Source organism: Microtus ochrogaster (assembly GCF_000317375.1).
Source record: "Microtus ochrogaster isolate Prairie Vole_2 chromosome 14 unlocalized genomic scaffold, MicOch1.0 chr14_random_2, whole genome shotgun sequence".
Lineage (NCBI taxonomy): Eukaryota > Metazoa > Chordata > Mammalia > Rodentia > Cricetidae > Microtus > Microtus ochrogaster.
The window spans coordinates 906,983-920,978 of record NW_004949097.1 but is presented as its reverse complement, the minus strand read 5'-3'; the positions used below and the strand labels follow the sequence as shown (position 1 = coordinate 920,978).

The following is a 13,996-nucleotide window of genomic DNA, read 5'->3' as shown; positions in this document are numbered from 1 at the left end:
TCTCAGCTCCTGTGAATTCTCTCCCTGTGGCCAGAGCCACAGCCTTACAGTGTCAAACACTTGAAAAAGACTCCAGAGACTTCTTGGGCATATGATAATAAAATCAGGAATAAATTGTGCAGATTGTTTCTTCAAATTATTATGTAGATTTTAAAAAACTTATTTACTTATGTATTTGTGTATGTGTATGATTTTTGGGTTTTTTTATGCTTAGAAAAAGGTTTCAATATATAAATGCTAAGCAACTGGGTCATTTTGTAAGGCACATGGGAAGGACTGCTCTCCCCAAGAAAGAGCAGCGTGGCAGGTGCATCTTATGGAATTAGAACAAAAGTGTTCATCCTTGGCTTACTTGTTGCAGACTGGCTCTCCATGGGGCTTGTAGAAGATCAGAGTGCAAAGCTAAACCACTAGTTAGCCATAGAAGCCAGACAGTGGCGGCACATACCTTTAATCCCTGCACTCCAGAGACAGAGGTAAAGGAACCTCTGTGAGTTCAAGGCCACCCTGGGCTACACAAAATTGAATCTGCTTAAAAGAGAAACGGAACTCACAAAAAGGTGATTCCAACACTAGGGAGGTGGAGACAGGAGTGATATGTCTTGGCAGAGAGAGGAATATAATATGGGAGGAGACAGGAGCTCAGGTGCAGTCTGAGGATTCAGTCCGAGATTCCGTCTGAGGATTTTTAGAGACAGCAGCAGTCTGAGGATTCCTAGAGACAGGGTCACCCCTTTGGTCTGAGCATTGGTAGAGGTGAGAACTCTCTAGTTGTTGGCTGCTCTGCTTCTCTGATCCAGCTTTTACCCCCTTAATATCCAACTCTGGATTCTTATTATTAAGAACAGTTAGAATTTCTACAGTTAGAATGCTACAGGGGCAGGCACACAGAATGGTAAATACAGTTGACCAATGTGTAGGACCTTAACATAAAGCTGCTACCAGACAGATTCCAGCCATAATACCCACGAGTTTTTTTTTTTTTTTTTTTTAATGTGACCTGAGAAAAGATATAGGTATTGTCATTTTCCACCTTTGGTGTTTATTGGAAGGAGGATAGAGTGAGCTTGATTAGTTATTGGTGATTAGATTAGGTCAGTTGTTGGTGTATGAATTGTTTTTAAATTTAACACTGTGAAATTCCATACAGATTTAGATAAAATCTCCGGTTCTGTCACACATTTTTGCTTCAGTTCTCTAGGAGCAAGGATAGTTTTTGTTTGTTAGTTTTTGTTTTGTTTGCCTTTCCCCCCCCTCAGGTCATCTCTAACCACATCTTATATTTATGCTTTGATTCTCTCCGGTCTCTATGAATGGTAGTTTATATATTTTGCCTGTCTCTGTTTATAGATGTATGTAATGCTTAGCAGATGTTCTAGCACTGAGCCTAATCAACCTCTGCCCTTTCACCCATCTTGATAGGCACTTTTTAAAGGGGTATATAAGAGCGCTAGCTGTAACAACTGTTCGAATTCAACTAAGGGTATATTTGGTACTCATTTCGAGTTTTTGTAGCCACCATGATGGACTTTACCTCAGAGGGCTCTTAGTGAGTGCAAGGTTTGTTGTGATCTCGCTTCACTAACCCATGAAATGAGAGGATCACTCACGTTGGACAAGCACAGTATTTACTGAACCATACCCCTAGTCCCAGTCTTTAAAGAGTTGGTCTGTCAGGACATCCACCCTGTCCTTTTGAAACATTTTCCCTGTGGGAGCTCTGACCTGACGGCTTGGTCAACAGATAGCCATTCTGTGGATGTGTTCACAGTGAGTTTCTGGGTAGATGTCTTACGGGCCTTTATTTATTCCCTTTGCTGAAGAGCATCCCTTTGTTTTGTGAAAAGGTTATCAGTCATGTGTGACTTTGGGAGAGGTTCTCACTGGGTTACAAGGGAGAATGAGGGTTCAGTCTAGGTAGCTGGACCAACCATATGACAGACCGAGTCAGAACACCTCATTCCCATTTCATGTAAGAAACTTTGCCTAGATGTGTGGAGTGCTAGGTGAATGGGAACAGAGTGTCGGGTCAGGTGGGATTAGAAGTCGCTGAAGGTAGAGCAAGCAGGATGCAGCTGCTGTGCTCTGTACTGGATCCAGTGCTCATGTCTGCTGTTTGATCTGTCGAAATAAAACTCAGGCTTGTGAGGAAGAGAGAGGCGGGGCGAAGAGAGTACAAACAAGCCATTTCAGTGTTTGACGACACCTTTACTCTAAACCTTAGATATTGACAGAAGGAAGGGCTGAAAGGAAGAAAGCAAGACTGGACAAGTAAAAGCAGAGTCAGGGTCGTCTGATGGGCTTGGTGCCAAGGCTAGCACTGCCTCCTAGGTTTCTGACATCTTTATTGACACAGTCCATGGCGCTGAGAAAAACAGGGGCTATGTTTTTACTCTGCCACTCATGGCTGAATGTCTGTAAAAAGTCATTTAACTGGACTTACAGGTTTTTTTGTTTTGTTTTTTTTGTTTTTCTTTTCCAGCTATCAAAAAATAGATGCTTCATTTTGAGAATATTTTTATGAGAATCAGATAGTGCATGTGAAATCTGTTTCCGTAGTCTTTTTGAAGACTGTCACCATTTCAAACTAGAAGACAATAATAATCCGTTGCTAACATTGACTTACGGATCATCTATTTTTGGTTTTGTTAACCTTAAGAAAACTTTAAAAAACAAACTTTTTTCTTGGCTTTTACTTACCCACTGTTGATCACTTTATCATCTTAGTCTTTTTGTCCTTGTCCTTGTCTAAGTGCTAGATTTATTTCACAGAACTTAAATAAATATAGGAGAAAAGCTCCTTTAACTCTGGCTAATGCATATGCAGAAATGGATTAATTTGATAACAAGTAGGTTAAAAGATAATCTACAGATAAACAATACTATTCTGTTTCTTTTTTCCCAGCTTTTTTTTTTTTTTGTTAGTCTTGAGATATACCCACATCTGCATCTCGTGATCCTCCTGCCTCCACTTCATATCCTACCCACATGTGCTGCCCCAGCCTGCGTGTGGCACTCAGTCTTCTTGCCCAGCCTCTGGAGTGTTGGAATTATGGGTGGTGTAGCTGTGCCCGGCTCTCTTTCCCCACTGAGTAGATGCAGAAGGGCAGCTTTGCTGTAGTGACATGGTAGCGTTTGTGCTTCACATGTAAGGTCCCCGGTTGACTCTCATCAAACCCTTGTTTCTAGAAGGAATGGTGGAGAGGATAGGCCCATGCACTCGCTGCCTCTCCCCTCCCCTCCTCCTCATCTCCCCCTCCCCTTCTCCTCATAGAAGTCAAGCATAGGGCAAATTCTGAACCACTCAGCTGTATCCCTAACCCATTTCTGTCCTGTGATGAGTGACAGGATAACTGTACAGCAGATAAAACTCGCAGATGAATCACAGACTTCGGCTCTTTTACATGCAAGGGAGTGGCTCAGTGACCTGAGTCTTCAATTTCTCACCATTGCCTAAGGCTCATACCTACAAGTATTTCCAGAATCTTTTAGAGTTTTGTTAAGTCTAGATTAGGAATCAGGAGTGCTTTCTCTGTCTCTCTCTCTGTCTCTATCTCTTTTTGAGACAGGCCTTTCTATGTAGTGCTGGTGGTCCTGGAATATCTAGACCAGGCTGGCCTCGGACTCACAGAGATGGTCCTGCCTCTGCCTCCCGAGTGCTAGGATTAAAGGCGTGCGCCACTACTGCTCGGCTGTATATTAAGTCTTTATGTATTTTAAATGGGTCTAGAGTGATTTAATAGCTTTGTTAATAAATGTTAAGTTTTTGTTTTATAGAATTAATTACTGCACTTCCCAAGGAAAGCATAATAGAAATAACTTTTTTCTTGTTATAGAGTTGCTATTTGTGCTACTATTATTAATTCTATTATCTAGTATGACGTCTCTTCACTTTGAAAATGAAATAACATTTTCAGTCATTCCACACCAAAACTTGAATGTTATTTCATTTTCAAAGTGAAGAGACGTCATACTAGATAATAGAAACAATGGAATTATTTAGCCTTACAAAGCAAAGGGCTGGGGGTTACAGCTCAGTGGTAGAATATTTGCCCAACATAGTTGTTGCTCTGGGATCAATCTCAGGATTGGGGAAAGAAAACTCATGCTATTTTCTGTACCATGAACCAGTAAAGAAATTTGCCGAGTGATCAGCCAGGTACAGAGGAGTAGTGCTGCACCAGCCGCACTCACATACTGAGTCTGGGACAGAGAAGGTTGAAGTCTTGGGAAGTGAAAGCAGAAGCGTGAGGAGTTTAGGTGATCAATCCTTGGCTTATATCAGACCCTGCTTAAAAACACAAACATAAACAAAGCAAAAAGGAAGCAGTTGAATGGGTGCTGATTAAATGATCTGAGCTATGGAGTAGGTTTCTAGAGGTTGCAACTTGGTGAATATAGTGAATAATATACTTGAAATCTGCTAAGAGAATAGGATGTGTTAATATTATAGCCACAAAAAAGATATATAAACTATGGTAACATTTTTAAATTTGTATCAAATGATTACTTATAAAAATATAAGTTTTACTTGCCAGTTATACTTAAGCAAATTAGACAAAAAAGAATCACTATTGCCTACTAGTTGCCATGGATTTGCCTGGTGTTTTCTGAATCTTAGTTTGCATGAAATTATTTAAATTAGATTGTCTTTCTGCATTTGTTATCTGCTGGTGTGTTTGTCACTTCCTAGCTACCAATGACTAAGACATAATGCCGGAGAGCATGCCTTTTGATAAATCGGGCTACAGAGCCAACTAAAGTTGTTACTTGTTTCCTCATGCTGACATTTTCACAAGCCAAACAAAAGTACCCTGGAAGACAACAGTGACATCATCTACTTTCACCCCACTTTTGCCAGTTATGTGCTCTGGAGAGATGCCAGGTCTAGGTATATTTAACTTTTTTACTACTAGCCTTCAGAATTTGATGGGCACATTTGTGCCTGGCTCTAGGGAAGGGGCCACTGGGAGAGCAAAGGCTTGTCTCTGTCCTTGAGAGTTTTCGGCTAATTTGGGGAAACATTTAAATAGAATAAAACAAAGGGAAGCACGTGGTTATGTGCTGTGTGATATGGTGATAAGAGACAGTTCAGTGTGAAGTCTCTAGAAATAGGGGAAGATAGGGCTGGAGAGAATGGCTCAGTGGTTAAGAGTACTGGCTGCTCTTCCATAGGACCTGGGTTCAATTCCCAGCACGTGGCAGCTCACAACTGTCTGCAACTCCAGTTCCAAGGGATTCAGTATCCTCACACAAACTTACACACAGGCAAAACACCAATAAAATAAAAATAAATCTTTAAACAAATGAAACTAGGGGAAGATTTAGTTACGGCAATGGAATTTTGTTGAACTTTTGAAAACTGAGTAATATTTGAGTGCGGAAGTTTCTTCCGATTCAGTGGGGGGAAGTGCAGTATGCTAGCTCTTTGGTAAAAACTCCTGCTACACAAACCTGGTGACCTGAATTCAATTTCCAGAACCCACATAAAAGTAAAAGGGAGAGCTAACCCCAAGGAGTTGTTCTTTGGCCTCCATATGTGTGCCCTGACACACTCCCCTTCTGCAAATAACACATTATTTTAAAGCCTGGAGATACAGCTCAGGCTAGCACAGTGCTTGCCTAGTGTTCCTGAAGCTCTGGATTTAATCCTCAGCACCACAAAACGTGGGTGTGGTGGCACAAACCTGTGGAAGGCTGACACAGAAGAATTGTGAGGTCAAGGCCACGTTAGGCTAACTTGAGGTTTAGAAACAACTTTCAGGAATGAAGATAGATTTAGAGGATTGATGGGGAGACTGGTGTGGATTTTTTCTGCAAAGGGGAATGGGAATTGAGATGAGTTGAGATTAGTTATAGAAGCTCTTTCAACATAAGAGTTTGTTTCAATGCGGTGGGCATTGTGAATGGTCATGCCTGTCATCTCTCAATCATCAGGCCTGACTTCTATCTGTAAGAAGTCTTCATCCTCTATGTCGGGGATACTCTAGGAGCCTCTAACTGGCTTTATATCCTATTTTGCCATATTCCAGCCCATTATGCACAGTTGGAGCCAAAGTTAAATGTACTTTATTGCTAGATTGTTTCACTTTCAGTTTAATAGTGCCAGTAATATTAGGATAGACTATAGAATCCTTAACTAACAGTGGCTGACTTCCATCGCCTCTCTGACTTAGCTAAGCCACATTCTCTCTTCACTTTCTTTTCTCTCCTGTTTCCTCCCCCCTCCTCCCTCTCTTCTCTCCTCTATGCTCTGCCCCCCTCTTCTGTATCATCCCTTCCTCCCTCCCCCTGACCCTTTCTTCCTCTTCCCCCCTCCCTTTTTAGACCATCAGTCTTCATTCCTTATGGTCTCTGGACCTCCACAGAAACCTTTTTCTTTTCTGTCTCAGGTTCTCTTTCCACTTAATCTAGGTGTCTCCTACAGTCAGTGTAATTTTAAACCTTCCCCCGGTTACAGGTACAGTTGGTTACCACAGTTCTTTGGCTACCAAACACAATTAATTAAGTGTTCATCTTAATATTTGGTTAGAATTTGTCTCACTAAGTTCTGAACTCCAGAAATGGCCTCAGTCTTGGTCCACAGGCTCCTTTGCTTAGCACTCTGTCTAGATCACAGCACCTGCTCATTGAAAGATTTTAATTTTGTTTGTATGCTCGTTGTTTTCTTTCTTTCTCTTCCTTTCTTTTCTTCTCTTTTCTTTTCTTTTCTTTTCTTTTCTTTTCTTTTCTTTTCTTTTCTTTTCTTTTCTAATACCTATACACTCTATGTAACACTGGCTGTCCTGAAACCCTTTGTAAACCAGTCTGGCTTCAAATTCACGAGAGATCCACCTACCTCAGCAGCCCAAATATTGAGATCAAAAGTGTGCACCACACACCAGGATCTTGAATGATTTTTTTTTTAACATAAACATGTGTGGTTTTTATTGTTGCTTGGGTTATTGAATAGGGATCATTTTCTTCCTTTGCTATTTTTTAAAGTCTCCTATGAAATTGTGAAGTTGGTCAAAGAGGACAGGGTTTTGTTGTTTGCACTACTGGAGACTGAACCTAGGGACTAATGCATAGTAGGCAAATGCCCTGTCACTGAGCTGTACCCCCAGCTATTACCTTTTTACTTTCGAGACAGGGTCTCACTAAATTGTCCAGGCTGGCCTTGAATCAGCAATCTTCCAGACTCAGATTCTAAATAACTAGTCTATCAGGCCTACTCCACCAGACCGAGCTAAATACTGGTGGTAAGAGCAGAGAGCGCAGATGGCCTTGACGGTCAAGAGGTCAAGAGTAGACTAGGGAGTTGTGAGCTGCACACAGAAAGCCGCTAAGAGGACTGCCTGTGCGCTGAGCACTGATGACTGGTGCTAATAGTTGGATTTGAGGGCATCGTTCTCTGGAGAGGAGACTCATGCTTGACTCCTAAGTTACCTTGATTGATAACCACATTCGGATTACTTATGGCACTTCCAGCAGCCCCCTCATCCTCCTTGGAGTGTGATTGGAATCACTGTCCTAAGGGTTTTGTAAGGTGTTATGCCCTTGATTCCCTGAGCCATAAAGATAGACTGACTCTCCTGGGCCACTTAGGATGTCTGAGAAAATTGGCTTGCTGTGTCTTTGTAAAAGTTCCCTGGGTAAAGACATGAGGCTACAGTGTTGCTTTTGGCTGACCAAAATGGCAGTCACTAGATGTACCTTTTTCCCTTTAGGACCGGAAAATTATTTTCTTGTTCTGTGCCTTTTTATCTCATCTGAGAGTCTCTGGGACATTGTCATCTACAAATAGGAAACAGGCTTTGTGCCCCACCCATGCCCCTTAACTTTTGTCTTTGAATAGAATCAGGAAATCCTTTTTGAATACTAAAAATATACAAAACTTGTGTCCATCAACAGTTATTCATTGTAACAAAAAAGGATTCAATAAACATTTGCTGATTTCTAATTATATGCTAGGCACTTTGTTAAATGGTGAAGTGATTATAAGAATGTTATTCACAGTGGATTATAGATCACAACACACACACACAAATTCAGTTACCAGGTTAGTCATAACTCTGCCCAATAGCCAGTATGAGTTTTATAGTTTCTAAGAATGAATGAAATGAAGCATTGACTTGACAGAGCCCATCCAAATAGGCATATGTAAGATGGCGATAGGGGCGATAGCCTAAATATTAGACTGGGATTAGGTTGTTTGCCATATATTTTAGATTTTATGAATAGTTAGGGAATAACATCAAAACCTTATTTTGTAATTTTTATCTGGCAGCAGAGTAGAAATAGATTACAAAAAAGGAGAGATGAATTTGAGGGAGTTCTGAGTTTATTCAAGTATGAGGCGTATGCGGTCTTAAACTTTGTAGTGTGGTAGAGCGGAAGAGAGAGACATTCCTCAGGTGACTGGGGAGTGGAGCAAGCACTAACTGGATACTGAAGTCAGGAGGGAGATTTGACTTTGAACTTATATTTAGGTAGCTATAGATCCTTTCATTGAAGTGACCAAAGGAGGTTGAAATGTAAGCTTGGAGGTTACGGCATTAAGCCTAAAAGTTCAAGCTAAGATCTCTGCATTCCAGGTAACAAATGAACATATGATTCCCCTTCCATGCTATTGGAAGCAGAGTCCCCCGAAATCCTTCCTTCCCAGGAAGTCTTTGATACTGTGGACTCCACTGTTGTCTTCTTATCCTAATTGTACTGGAGGATCGGACGGAGTTTTCCCTGTGAACTTGGTTCTCCTATTTACAGAGCTTGTTGATTTTTACAGTGAGATGATGGATTTGGGTTGTCTTATTTTTGATTATTTTTGTTGCATTATTAAAAACTTTAAAGATTTATTTTATGTGTATGAGTGTTTTGCCTTCACATATATCTAAATTCCTGGTACCCTCAGAGGCCAGAAGAGGGTGTCACATTTCTTTGAAGCTGGAGTTAAAGATGGTTGTGAACAGCCAGGTGGGTGCTGGGAGTTGAACCTGGCTCTTCTCCAGCCCGTGCCGTACTCTTTTCAAAGATCTTTGCTTATTTGAGGCATTTGTTAGAAACCCTGGAGGTGTGTATTTTAAGAGAAGTTGTTTCTAGGTCCAACTGTGCATTGACTGACAGGCCAATGTTCAGTAAACTAGCCGCCACTCTGCATTTTCTGGGAACTGAAATCACACTCTCAATATGACTAGAGTATATTATATGCACGTGTGTAGATAGCATATGCATCCCATTATTTTATAAGATGAATATATGCTAAGCCCCACAAGAGCAAACCTAGACTAGTAACATCTCTAGAGGTGACGAGTGCTTCAGTTTCCTCCTACACCCTAAAATAATCAAACAGGGATTCTGCTCATGTCACAGAAAGGTCTGCCTATGGGATCATCAGGCTAGAAAACTGTCTTCAAATAAGAAAATATGAAGTATATGAAACTTATTTAAAATTAAAGTTAAATTTGCTTATTATATTTGGAAAAATGTTTTCTAGAAAGTAAATTTTCTTATAAATGCCATTTCTGCACGTAGACTTCATTCAGAATGTGGAGTGGGTGGTTCTTTTTAATTCTGCCTCCCATGTTAGGCAACTCTATCAGTTAAAGCTCTGGTGACTTCTTGTCTGTTTGGATGAAAGCGCTCTTTCTCCCTATAGAGAATTAGCCTTAAAGTAGTTGACATCGTATTTAGTTTGGTTAAAGGGACATGGCTTGATTTTTAGAATTTGAAAAATTGTGAAGCTAGATATGGTTATATATTCATAGTTATAATCTCAGGACTTGGGATGCAAATGCAAATTTTAGGTCAGAATGGTCCCTATGGTGAATTTTAGAACTATATTATTACCCAGTATGATCCTGTCTCAAAAATAAAATAAAAACTAATTAATTAAAAATGAAATGTTACTGAGTTATAGTGGAGTGTTACTTTTGTTAATTATGTAATTTTTTTGCTTTTAGACCATAACTTTTATAGCTGATTACAAATGAGCCAAGAAAGAGAAGTAATTGGAATTGCTTAGTGGAATTCTTTTGCATCTTATTTTATTTTGCATGGCATATTTCCTCCCACCATAATGTAATGGTGCCTCACAGTGATTTTTTTTTGTTTGTTTTTTTTTAGCAGAAAATAATACCTTTGATTGGTGTTATAAAGGAGGTGCCCTCAGAGAAGAACTTTTCTTGGCTGAATGAGAACACAGTGGCATATAAGTGATACATGCCTTTGAAACTATACCAGATGTTTTCTTTGTCCAAAATAATACCTTCTTATTTCTATATATGCATTCTTTTGGTTGACTGGTGAAAGATTAACTAACAGCATCCTTGTAGTGTGTCTGTTATTCTCTCCCTCTCCATTTCTCTCCAAACCAGAAGCCTCTGACTGCCTGTTAAAACTTCAGAGCCACGGGTACTAGTGCTCTTCTGAAACTCAGCTGTGTGTTAGGGAAATACATGGGCGTTACTGCCATCTCAGGTTTTGTGCATTCCCAGGTGAACAGCATAGAATGTAGGGAGACCGTCCATGATGACTCTTAAAATACCCAGAGTTTTAAGTATGGTTTTTCACAGGGAAAAGTTTAACAAAATGCTGATATGGGTTTTATAATACACAAACATTGATTGCTTAGGACAGCAAGCCTTGTGGCAAGGTCAGATAGTTTGCTGCTTTTAGTTTGTATCTGGCAGCCCTTTGGAATAAAATATGTACATAAATATGCTGTGTATGCCTTTCTCTTGATGTAGATATTGTTTGCAAGAGAATCTTTGAAAAGAAAGGGGACAGTTTAGATATTTTGAAACTTAGTTGCTGATGAGGCTACAGACAGCATTGGAAGGTTCAGGGTAGCTCAGCGTCTCATCTGTTGTTAATCAATGAAATGAAACTGGAGTCGCTAAAACACACCAGTGACTGAGAGGTCGGTGGGTGGAAAACTCTCGGTGAAGGCGGGAGTCAGCCAGCAGGGTGGATGCCATCACAGATAAAGAGCAGGGAAATGTACTCTTTGACAGATGGAGGAGTTTCTGGAAGTTTGGAACATTTCAAGCCAGACTGAGCATTAAATGATGTTCCAATTTCATTGAAAACTATTAAATATTTCAAAGTTTGGCTATTAGTGTTTGTACTAGTTGAAATGTTAGTTGAAAATACCCAGCAAAAGTATGTTTATTTAGCAACAAAGTCTTACTATGTAGCCTTGGTTGGATGGAACTTGCTGTGTAGACCTAGCTGGCCTGAACTCAGCCGCCTGCTTCTGCCCCTGTGCTGGCATGTATTAAAGGTGCACCACCTCGCAGGGCTCCTCTGGTTTCATAGAGCATTTTACCATGTATTGTTGGCTTGGCGTTTTTGTTTTGAGGTTGAATAGTGGTTTCTGTCATTTAATTTTAATTCCTTGCCATGGAATTTTCTAGAACTAACCATACTTTTGAGGTGCATTGAAGTTAAAGTGACTTGGGGTCCCTGTACTAATTAATGGTACAGCTGGACCCTGGACAGCTAGGCTGACTGACTTAATATGATTGAAAGTTGTTTTTGGAGGATGCTGAAGTGTGTCTCTCTGAAAGACAGCCTGTGGAAGCTAAGACAAAGCTTTTGCTTAACTGTCAGCTTGTGAATCTGATCATGAACAAACCATGGTGTCTTGACGTTTTAGCTAGTTACTTGTGAACTTTATTATGGATTCCATGTGAGTTGTTGTACATGACTATTCCCTAAGCCATGTTGCCACTTCTTCAGAAGTTTATTGGGTCACTTTGCCAAAGATCATCTTAGCTGGGCTTCTTGATGGTTGACATTGCCTTGTAGAAGTAGGGGGTAGGCAGGGTCATGGGACCTTCTTTTTAGTATCCATCTACCCCTTACAAGCAGTTCACACAATTCTGTTTTAATTGCTTGTGGCTTCTGGGTCCTGGGAAGGGCTAGAGTATATAGTTTGAGAACTAGGGGAAGGGATATGAGAGGAGTATTCCATCATACAAACCTTCCAGTGTGGCTGCCTTAGGGTCCATAACCCCTCACCCATTGCTTTGTAAGGAAGCCTAATAATAGACATCGTTTACATCTCCCCCAACAGTTGTATTTAGTAAGTCTCTTGTCTCTGGTCATATTAGATATACTTCTCTTTCTTCTCTCTTAGTGAAACTTCTGCGACACATATACACACACAGAGAGATACACCCTTACACTCTCTCTTTGGGGAAAATAAGATTTTTCATCAGTTTGGGGAAGGGCTATACCCACTGTTGGACTCGCTCTGAGAACTAGCCAATGAGAGTTGTAAGCTTGGAACACCATAGGTAACAGTAAGGCTGTCCCTGCACACAAGTTAGAGGATTTACGAAGTAAACTCATTCCATAGCTCAGCTAATTACCACAGAATGTAATTCTGAGCCTCTGTGTTCTTGTATGCAAATAGGAATAGTGATGACATTTATTTCATAGCATATGATAAAGATTAAGACAATACCTGTAGAGCTAAGCATGTAGGCCACACCTGTAATCTCAGTACTGCTTGTCATAGTTTTTGTTCTGTATATTCTGTTGTTATTTTTCAGTCTGATTATTTACAAATTTAAAGTGTAAGTCAAGAGGTGTTTTTTGGATTTTCATTCTCTAAAAATATTTTACTGGAATGTGGTTTTGTTGTCTTAAATGACTGAAGTAGGACGCTTAAGAGAAATCCTACACTAGCTCAGAATTGAGAATAATAGATGGTTGTTTGTTTAGGGGTAGACTCACAAATCAGAATCCTCTTCTGGACCAGAGAACAGCAACCGAATTCTGCAGCCAGAAAAGAGGCCAGCTTTACATCGGCATAAATAGTGTAAGAGGCTACTTACTCCCCAGTGGCCGGGTAACTTAGAGGCTACTGGCTGTAGGATTTCCTACAGCAAATGACAGACTTCCTATGAACTGTCTTGGAGCCAGAGATTATTCCAAAACAATTCTTAGGTTAAACAACAACATATAGATACTAAAATTTTATCATACAATTAATTATAATCAAAATAGTGCCTGCCTGTCTAGTTGGCATAAACTGAAGAAAGAAAAGTGACAGCCTTTACTGTGCTGCTGTAGACCCACCCGCAGGGCCCTAACTTAGAGCAACTGTATTCTATAACCAGAAATCCATCTAAACAGTGGACAGCATGGCCTGTGCTGCCTGCCTCGGAGACCATTCGCAGCTACACTTAGGTGGAGGAAGTCTAGTTGATTGCAGTCGGAAGTTCTAGCCTAGCGTTTGCTTGTATAGAATGCCACCATCAGCTAAAGATTTTAGAGGGATTTCCATGCTTAAATCAGTTTGGAAAAGCTTATTTGTCTTAAGTAAATTAAGACATTTTCTTTGGAGGTAATATGTTTGGAGTCCTTACTGTGCTATAGGATCTGTGACTCTCTCAGGGAAATATGTGCAGTGTTTTACTTTCTGGACAAGTCCTGTCTGTCAGCTTCTTTCAGGACGCCAGTGCTCTGCCATACCCTTGGGAAATGTAACCTTAGATTCTAAGGCTTAGAGGCTCTGCCTTCTCACTGTGTATCTTAGGTGGATCCTAAGGAGGTGCCAGGGACGAGGATGGTTGCTGTTGTGAAGTAATAACCACGGATACCTGCTTGAGTGCTTGCTGTGTGCCACACGCAATACTGCAAGTGAGCTAAGTTAATACTTTTAGATGAGGAAACTCGGAGTTGGATTCAGTAACCTTAACCACATCAGACATCTAGAATGTGCTGGGCCCAGAGTGAACCTGAGTTTAGGGGCTCGTATTCTTGCTTTCCCTGCTGTGTGTGTGTATGGTGCAGGGCAGATCTGAGGGCCTTGCTCATTGTACAGAGTAATTTGAATTTCTGCAGCCAATCTGATCTGATCCACCAGTTTAGTTTAAGACCTTTCAATTTCTCATGTGTAAGAATAGCTTTAAGGCCGGGCAGTGGTGGCGCACGCCTTTAATCCCAGCACTCGGGAGGCAGAGACAGGCGGATCTCTGTGAGTTTGAGACCAGCCTGGTCTACA

The 13,996-nt window shown here is 40.7% G+C and overlaps 1 protein-coding gene across 1 annotated transcript in view; it reads left to right on the top strand.

The window, feature by feature from the left end:
- The window catches only part of Dusp16 (dual specificity phosphatase 16), a 78,016-nt gene that overhangs the window by 37,762 nt on the left and 26,258 nt on the right, over window positions 1-13,996 (top strand). The window lies entirely within an intron of this gene.